Below are 9,771 nucleotides of genomic sequence, written 5' to 3'. Positions count from 1 at the left end.
CTGCTTTTCAATGCAGCTGCGCCATTTTATGTTCTCACCAGTAATGCTCAAATATTTTCTAAAGGAATCAGATGTTGCAGTAGGAGTTGAGGTCTAGGCTGCCTTTCCCCGTCAGTCCCCTTTCGCTTATCCCAGCAGAGCCACTGTCCTGAACTTGGAGGTTCTCTGTCAACTTTATCATCGGCCATTGTGGGAGAGATGTCTGCTGTCACTCGCATTTTTGTTTTCTTTCTGATGGTTTCTTTGAAGCTCTGTGGTTTTATTACCAGTTGTGTAAGTATGGCCAAGTATGTTTTATATTGCATATTTTTCTCAGTATTCAGAAAATACTTTCAGAGTGCTTAGCTCTTTGTTCAGTTCTGGAAAATTAGAGATCATTTCTCATCATATTGCTGCTTCACCACCTTTTTCCTCTCTTACTCTGTGGGCACATCCATCCTTCATTACTCTTTCATCCTTTTGGTCTCCTCTGCATTCCAAACATCTTAATTCCCTTTTCCAATTTCAAAGTGCACTTTGTATCTGGCTGGAGTTGCATCAAATAGTTTATTTCAATAACTACGCTGTTTAATTCCAAGATTTATTTTTCACGCATATAAATATGTAATAATTTATAATTACTTTTCAAATACAAATTATGCTTCCTTTCTCTGAACACATTAAAATGATTAGCTTTAAATATCTCCATGCCAGGAATGGGGGTGCACACCTGTAATTGCAGCACTTGGGGAGCTAAGGCAAGAGGATGGCAAGTTTGAGCCTCTTTGGAGCAGTTTAGCGACTTAGGGTTCCTGCCTCAAAGTTAAAAATTTTAAAAGGGTTAGGAATATAGCTCCATGCAAAGGGCATTCAGTCTCTCGTACAATAAAAGAAAAAATGAAGTTTGTCCATAACTACAAATTAGTTTCATCTGGAATAAACAAATGTTCAAAATACTGAGTTTGTTGATAATGGGGCTTTTTAAAAACCACGTAATTTAACTCCCTAACCATTTACTTATTTCTTTCTTCTTTAAAAAATTTATTATGTCCATTCTTTTTATTGTTTGTAACTGGGGATCAAACTTGGGACCTTGTACTTGCGAAGCAGGTGGCGGAACCATTGAGCTAAATCCCTGGCCCAAAAGCTTATTGTGTCCATTCTTAAGTTTTAATTTAAAGAGAAGAAAACAGAGGAACTTGTTAGCCCTTCTATGATTATATCAAATTGGCCTATATTTTAAAACCATAATACAGTCTTTCTGAAAATATTATCTATAGATTAATACCTGTGCTAAAATGAAGTTTAAATGCCGGGCGTTGTGGCACACACCTGTAATCCCAGCATTTGGGAGGCTGAGGCAGGAGGATCACTGTGAGTCAGTGATCCTGAACACAGTGAGTTCCAGGTCAGTCTCAACTACATAGTGAGACCCTGTCTCAAAAACCAAAAAAATAAAATGGACCTTAAGATTTTTGTCATCATGAATTCACACCTATAATGGCAAAATATTCAAATGACCTGGAAATGTTTTGGAAGAAAAGAAAGATCACTGTTTTCACAAAGTCTGTCAGATCTTCTACTGTGCCTATGTATAATATATGTGTGTACATGTGGTTGTAGTTATATTTTTTATTTTTGTGAGAAAGTACTACATTTAATAACAAGCATTTTTCACTTATGACATTGTAAATTCCATTTCATAATACAGTAATAAATATAATTCGGTATTAATCTTTAAAATAGCATCATGGAGGAGGCTGTAGGGATAGGATATACATAGTTTACTTGATCCATCTGCCATCATTGGGCACCTAGGCTGTTTACAGGTCATCGCTATAAACAATGCTGCAAGCACACTATAAATGTCTAAAGTTATGAGGATCATTCAAAATAAAGTATGTGACTAAATGTATTTTCTTGCCCTTGCTTATTTTTCCCTTTCAGTTCACATTTCTCTTACTATGACTGAGGTTGAATATCTATCAAAATACATTTAAAAGAAAAGCAAGTGCCCACAATTGTCTCCTCTAACACGATAGGTGATTTTTTTTGTTTGTTTCTTTGAGGCACCTCTCACTGCATAATTTAGGCTGGACTTGGACTGACTGTATAGCCCTGGCTGGCCTCAGATTTTAACATCTTCATTTTCTTAGGTTTATTGCTCATATTCAGATGTTTGTAGGTTTTCCCAGTTTATTTTTAATGCGTATTAACATTTTAAAATATTGGGTTTCAATGTGTATATTTAGATTATATCTATCCCCCATTTCTCTCCCAAGATATTCTTTTTTTTTTTTTTTTGGTACCAGCGATCGAACTTGGGACCTTGGCCTTGTGAGGCAGTCATCATGATGTTACTGAGCTAAATTCCTGGCCCCCTCAGATATTCTGAATCATGGTTTTAATCAGGAAGACAATTTAATGTTTTACTCCTTTGTTCCATTTATGTTTGTAACATTGACTTGTGTACTAGTCAGGGTGAGTCAGGTTATAGAGCAACAACAAACAACTCCAATATCTCATGCTATTAAGACAAGATGTATTTCTTATTCACTCTGTGGATCTCTACTGCATGCGATTCTAAGTATATTTTATTTAAAATATATACATATATATTTTGTTAACTTTGCTTATTTTTTATAGGAAAATAAATAAGTAAAGGTAATAAAATTACCTTTAGGCTGCTGAAACACTCCTGAGGTACGCCCACCCAGTCACCTCTGCAGAAGTTAAAGGAGTGTCCTTGCTTATTGTTTAATGTGGAAAAATACATATAACACAAAATTTACCACATTACTCAAGTGTGTAGTTCATTGTGCTTAAGTTCATTCACAGTGTTGTATGACCACTCTTTTAATGAAATATGAATTTCTTTTATTTCACGGTTTGGCTCAAAAAAGCCAATCTTGGTGAAATATGTTGGGGATAACCCTTGTGGAACAAGAGGCTTGCTAAACATTTTATAAATTATAAAAAATTTAAAAATATAAATTACAAAAAATTAAAACATTTTGTAATGTTTTAAAATATTTCAGGATCTCTGCCTTTGAGAAGGTAAATTTCTGTCATTGTAGTTGGGAAATTCTTCTTTGTCATATTCTTGAGGTCTTCAAAATGAAAAATTAGACGTTCGCCTGCTGTACTCACTAATGTCACAGAAAAATGTTCGGGGTTTGTCATGGTCTGTATCTCGATTTCCCCCACAAAGCTTCATGAGCTTATAGGTAAGGCTTTTTGGAGGTGGCTGGAACTAGGATGTGTGATATTGGGATTAAAGATGTATAATAACTAAGTTGGTTTAGCATAGTTCTAGGTGTGGATAATGGAAGTCCACTGTGGGCAGGGCTGACAAGCAACAGGCCTGTAGCCTGAATGAAACAGAAAGGGACTGGAAAGAGGGCAGGCTGACTTCTGCCTGCTGTGCTATGGACTGTTTGTTCTCTGTGATGCCCCTCTGCCCTGCGGCCCCACCTTGGAGCCAGCCAACTAGGACTGAAGCCTCTACAAACTATGAACAAAATAAACCTTTCCTCTTTTAACTTTGGATATTGGATATTTTGTCTCACAATGAGAAGCCTAAGACAGGGTTGTCTTAAAATATGCTGAAGATCTAAGGGTTACTTTGCTCTGCATATCTAATTACTTTTCTGGAAATACAATAGAAGCCTGGATTTTTGAAAAATGGAAAAAAAAAAGTATTGTTAATTCCTTGACCTAGAGTCTTAACATTTTTGAATGCAGTATTTCTTTTGTGTTTTTGTTTATTTGTTTGCTGGTGGTACTGGAGATTCACCTAAAGATTTTTGCACTGAGCTACACCCCCAGGCTTTCCCTTTTTAAAATGTTTTCTTTTGAGATAGGATCCTGCTAAGTCACTAAGTTGCCCAAGCTGCCCTCAACTTGTGATTCTCCTGTTTCAGCCTCTCAGAGAGCTGGCGATATAGGCATGTGCCACTCTGCCTGGTTTCAATCTCATTTTCTAAACAAGTACTTAATGTAGATTGCTTCCCTTATTTTTTTCCACTGGCTTAGATCAGCATTAAACAAAATGCTTTTGAAGTACTATCAATCAAAAAGGCCTAGTTTTCTCTTAGAAATTTGTAATTATCATTGGCATATTCAAGCCTTTTGATTGAGAAATCTCTCTGCAACTCAACATTCTGTACACAGATTCTATCCAAGAATCGTGTTTTGCAGCCCCTCTCTTGATATCCTTGACAGGTGTTTGATGCTGGGAGCATTACTCTTGAGGATTTTATCCCTCAACTTTTGCCATTTTTATTTTGGACCAAAGCAGAGTGATCACTTTTGGTGCTTTGTAGTTCCAACCTTTTAGGTATGTGGAAGACCATTTCTGCCGGACAGGTAGGAAACAACGGAGCTAGGAACAGAGCTAGATAGGCAACGACTGGGTAAGAGCCTTGACCTTAGTGTCAGTCTTCAGTTAAAATGTCAACAGAAGTATTCTTTTAAAGTTGTGTGGAGAAATTTATGTAGAGATATATAAATGAATAGATGTAGATATATAGATATATATTTATATATCTCTATGTCACTTCTCACATGCTTAGGAAAACTAGGTGCTCAATAAAGGTTAGTAGTGTGGCCTACAACATGGATAGCAGTAAGCCAGGCACAGTAGTACTTACTGATAATCCCAGCAGTCTGGGAGACTGAGGCAGGAGGGTCACAACTTCTAGCCCAGCCTGGACATCTTAGGGACACACTGTCTCAAAATAAAACATAAAAAGGGCTAGAGATGTAGATCAGTGCAAAGGGCCTGGGTTGAAGTCCCAGTAATGCAAAAATAAATAAGTAATAGCGATAGTAACAACAGCAGGACCACCGTGGTAATAGTAATAGTAGTAGCAAAAGTATACCACTGTATCAGCGGTATCAATGGTGCTGGTGAGATATTAGCCGTTTAACAGCAGCAGTGCTGTATTTAACAAAACAGCTATCTTAGTACTGATACCACACTCATCAGAAATATATGAAATGAAATGACCTTTGAAATTAAATCAAATAATTCTAAGAATTTCAAGATGGTTTGCAATACAATAAATAACTCCAGCTGCTCTGGGAGCTGGGAAAAGTAAGGCAGGCTGGATATTGTGGCTTTGGAGAAGCACTTGCCTTGTAAATTGAAGAACTCATCCTGGCAGCCACGGGTCAGGGAAATTTGAAGAGAGAGCCCAGCATTTGTGTTCCACTGAAGAGGTCTTCAGGCGGTTCTCAGCCAGTGGGCAGAGCCTTGGTGACCCAGATGGAATTGCACAGGAGAAGAGCATGCCACCAACAGAACAGCACTGATTTATTTAGTACCATTTGGAAGCCATTCTAGAAGCTGTATCCATTTATAGCCAAGGGCTGGAGCTTAGGCAGGAGATAGAATGGTTTATCGAGCATCTTCACATCCTGCACGAAGACAGCGTGGAAAAATGCATGGATCCAAGAAAGACAAGCTTCCTTTTACCATCAGGACTTCTCATGAATGTGTCAGGCTTCGTGCATTCTTATACTTGCGTTATATCTGCTGTTTCTGAAAGAATGAAATAGAAAATCTGTTCACTTTCAGTCTTAAGCAAATATTTGTTAGATTTCAGGCATTTTCGAGGCAGAAGAGAATGACACTTTATGAATATATATAACAGCTAATGTTTATTAAGTTCACCGGGGATTATGACATTTAATGCTTTTCAAACATCTATAAAGGTGTGTTTCTTATTTCATTTTTAGGTTGATAACTCAGGAGAGACAGTTGACTTGCTCCAAATGACTCAGTGTAGACAGGGTTGGTATCTGAAGCCAGACATCCTGAATCCTGAGCCTGTGTTTAACCACTAAATGAAACTGTTTCCTTGCTATTCACTGGATACAGAGAGGAAAGTTAACTTCCTATGTTTCCCAGTCAATGTCCCAAATAAGATTTATATACAGATTCTTTGACTCCCGAGTTGTGTGTGTGTGTGTGTGTGTGTGTGTGTGTGTGGTACTGGGATTGAACCCACAGCATTCACACCAAGCCACCTCCTCAGCCTCCTTTTTATTTCTATTTTGAGACAAAGAGTCTTACTAAGTTGCCAGGGCTGGGCCAAAAATTACAATCCTCCTGCAAGTGCTAGGATTACAAGGATGTGCCACCATGCTGGACACTAAGTCTTGTCTTTGAAGAACTCTTCTTTTATTGGCTTTCACCTTTCTAGATGAAGACCAAAGGAAGTAGATTTTCCCTATTTCAGGTTTTCAGAGACGAGGACCAAATAAAGCAGATTTCACATTTCTTGAATCTCTACTGTTTTATGTAACTATTTGGATATTTCTGTGATTAAATAATTTAGAAATCACCTGATAAAAATTCTCCCATCACTAAGTAATATATGAGTGGAGCGTGGTGGCGCATGCCTGTAATCCCAACACTCAGGAGGCTGAGACAGCAAGGTCACCTCGAGTTCCAGGTCAGCCTGGGCTACACAGAGAGACCACATCTCAGAAAACTGAGAAAAAGAAAGGAAATCTGGAGGCTGACATTACAGAAAAGACGGCCATTGTTTTTTCATAACACAAAAGGCTCTGGCAATGTGTGTCGAATCTACCCTCCAGCTACCTGCTGCCCTCAGTCTTTCAATGGACAGCATCCATTTCTTCTGTACTCTTCCAGAGGTGTTTAATGCATTAGGTATTTTTCTATACAAATGGACATTATTAATCTCACCAGAGATAAGTCACCGTGTATGTAACTTTTTTCTAGTTTATTTTAAAATGTTTATAAGAATTTCTCTGTTATAAAGATTATCTAGAAATTATTTTTTCCTTAGCATAAAATGTTAAGCTACTTCTATGTTTTCTTTTTTTCTTCCCTCTCTTCATCATTAAATTTGATGTCCAGGGAGGAGGAACAGGGCGGAACACTGCGCTGAGAGCTCTGGAAGGAAGCACTGGGAATCTGACAGAATGTTTGTAAGCTTTCTCTGAGCCTGACACAGCAAAATGCGTGGGACCTATGAGATCGTCCAAACCCTGAATTGACTTCTCACTTCCTCGGTTTGTTTTTGTGTTTGCTTGTTTGTTACCTGACACCAGGGCTTGAAACATGGCCTTTGCACAGACCCACACTCCCAGCCTCTTTTTTAAACTTTAACTTTTGAAACAGGGTCTCACTAAGTTGCTAACTTGCCTGGGTTAGGCTCAAATTTATGACTCTCCTGCCTCAGCCTCCTAGAGTGCTGGGATTACAGGTGTGTACCACATCTGACTCTAACTTCCTTAATTGTTAAGGGCTGTCAAAAGACTAGGATCTTTACTTTTCTTCTAGGTTTATTCCTTCCAGTTCCCTGACTCTTTCCAATCTGCTTCTCAGTCAGCAACCAAAGTTACCTTTCAGAAATGGAAGTCGTGGTATGCTCTGCTATGAACCCTGCAGTGGTTCTTAAGGATGCTGGAATGATATCCACCTTATCCCAGACCACAAAGACCCCACTGGTCTCACCCCTGCCACCTCCCTGCCCTCATTTTCTCTTCACGTGTGACCCAGTCCAATGTGTGAGCCTTAGCTCACCTCCTAGAATATGATAAGACTTTGCCAGCCTAAAGGACGTTACACTTGCTGCTCCCTCGGCTTTCCACATGGTTGGGCCTGTTAGCGGCCTTCCCTTCCCACGTACTACGTTTCTCCCCTCCTCTAACGTACAGTAGTCATCTTTCTTATCCCTTAATGCAAATAGCAATCATTGACTCTTATGTCCCTGTCACTGAGTGTGACTTTGTTTCCACCCCTGTTACATTCTGAGTGCTCTGGGCCATGTTGAAGCAGGAATGCAAACTTTCTTCAGCCGAGCAGAACCTGTAAAAAGAGTGGCTTGCAGTGGCTCTTTGATTCTCACACTGATTTACACATCAGTGTTATCTAGAAAGCAACCAAAAAAACAAAGCAGGGGCCAGAGTTTAGCTCGGTGGTTCCGCAGGCGAGGTCCCGAGTTCGATCCCCCGTACAAGACAAACAAACAAAAGCAGAAAAACCAGATTCCTTGAGAATTCTGATTCAGTAGCTCCTCCGGAGTCAATGCATTTTAGAACTCCTTTCAGAGACTCTCCTACCAAGCCGGATGCCCGTGCTGCTCTCTGTGGCTGTCACGCTGTTGATTATCTTAGAGCTGGCTACTTTGTTTCGCTGTCCCAGCTGGATTCTGATGAGAAGCTGCTGAGGCAGCAGCCGAGAAACATCATTAAAAGAAAGCACAACTAAATCATCTCTGTCTCGAACGAGGCTGATGACACCAGCCAAACCCTCCCTGTCAGCACGCGGATGAGATGCGCGGGGAAGCAGCTGGGAGAGATTTACCCACTTCCTGCCCTCCGAAACTGCCCCCTCACAGCGATTGCTACATCAGAACCATCCTCAGAAGAAAGGAGCATTTGGTCAATTGAAGAGAACCAGAATTCAGTTCATTCATATGGCCCTGGAACTGAAAAGCTTCCAAGTAAAACTTCAAATCATTTTCTTGGAAGAGCTTCAGATTTACGTGCAAATTGTGCTTTTCTGTTTTCTCTGTGCACAACTGCATTGCAAATGCCCTCCATGTCAGTCACAGCAAAACGATTTTAAAAGATTCTTTTACTAAAAAAAAAAAAAAAAAAATTATTATACTGCCCTTAATATAATTAATGGCTTCCTTAACCACGGAATTTTAAAAATATATACTACATTTTATGATTGCTTTTCTTTTTCTTTAAATGTCCTGTGGTTATCTCTAAAATAAGAGAATAAAAATAGGCCGGGGATGTAGCCCAGTGGCACCACGCCTGCCTTGCAAGCACAAGGTCCCGAGCTTGATCCCTGGTGGAAAAAAAGAGAGAGAGAGGATAATAATATTTAACATTAAGGCCGGGTGTGGTGGCACATGCTTGTGATCCCAGCACTTGGGCGGCTGAGGCAGGAGGATCACTGTGAGTTAGAGACCAGCCTGGGCTACATAGTGAGTTCCAGGTCAGTCTCAACTACGTAGTGAGACCCTGTTTCAAAAAAAAAGAAAAGAAATAATATTTAACATTTATTGATGGCTTGGTCTGTGCTTTGCACTTTTCTATTCAATTTATGCATATATAGATTGCCTCATTAAATTAACACGTGGGAATTGTTATATATGGGCCAATTGTGTACTTACTGAGGACGGGGCCGAGACTGGGACCCTGGCAGGCTGGCTCTGTAACCTTCTCATTTATATTTATTTTGATCCCTGCTTCCCAAAGTAAGAATTTTGGAAAATTAATTATAAAGAATATTGGTAGGATATTTTGGAAAGAGGAAAAAAAAGCATGAATTAAATAAGGTTGGGGCATATTGGGTTGAACAAATAGGTTTCTTTAAGTACAGGATTTCAGAGTCTCTGTAAGCTCATGTGCTCTACAAACGTGTGAAACACAAAAGTAGATGACATTTCCCAAGCCTTGAACACAACACTCTTTTCAGCTAAGACTCTTTATTAATTCTGAGGTCCTGGGGATCAAACCCAGGGCTTTGGGTGTGCTGAATACACCATACTCTACCACTGTGCTGTGAACCAGGGCCATGAAATGATGTTCAGCAAGTCTGGGTCTCCAGAGTGGTGACCTCCCTGCCTGGGAGCTCTTTCTTGCATTTTACAGGGACTAAAGGAAGAAGGGATGGGAGTCAGTGGTAAGTTGTCAGAATGTACCTTTGTTCTCTGCTGTAAAAATTATCTTTCACATGATTGTCACTTTTGGGGGGATAATTCAGCCATTACCTATGAAAAAAACCCTGTCTACCTT

This window comes from Fukomys damarensis, unplaced genomic scaffold, assembly GCF_012274545.1.
Source record: "Fukomys damarensis isolate Sample0158 unplaced genomic scaffold, DMR_v1.0_HiC HiC_scaffold_28, whole genome shotgun sequence".
NCBI lineage: Eukaryota > Metazoa > Chordata > Mammalia > Rodentia > Bathyergidae > Fukomys > Fukomys damarensis.
The sequence above is the reverse complement of the archived record's forward strand: the minus strand, read 5'-3'. Positions refer to the sequence as shown.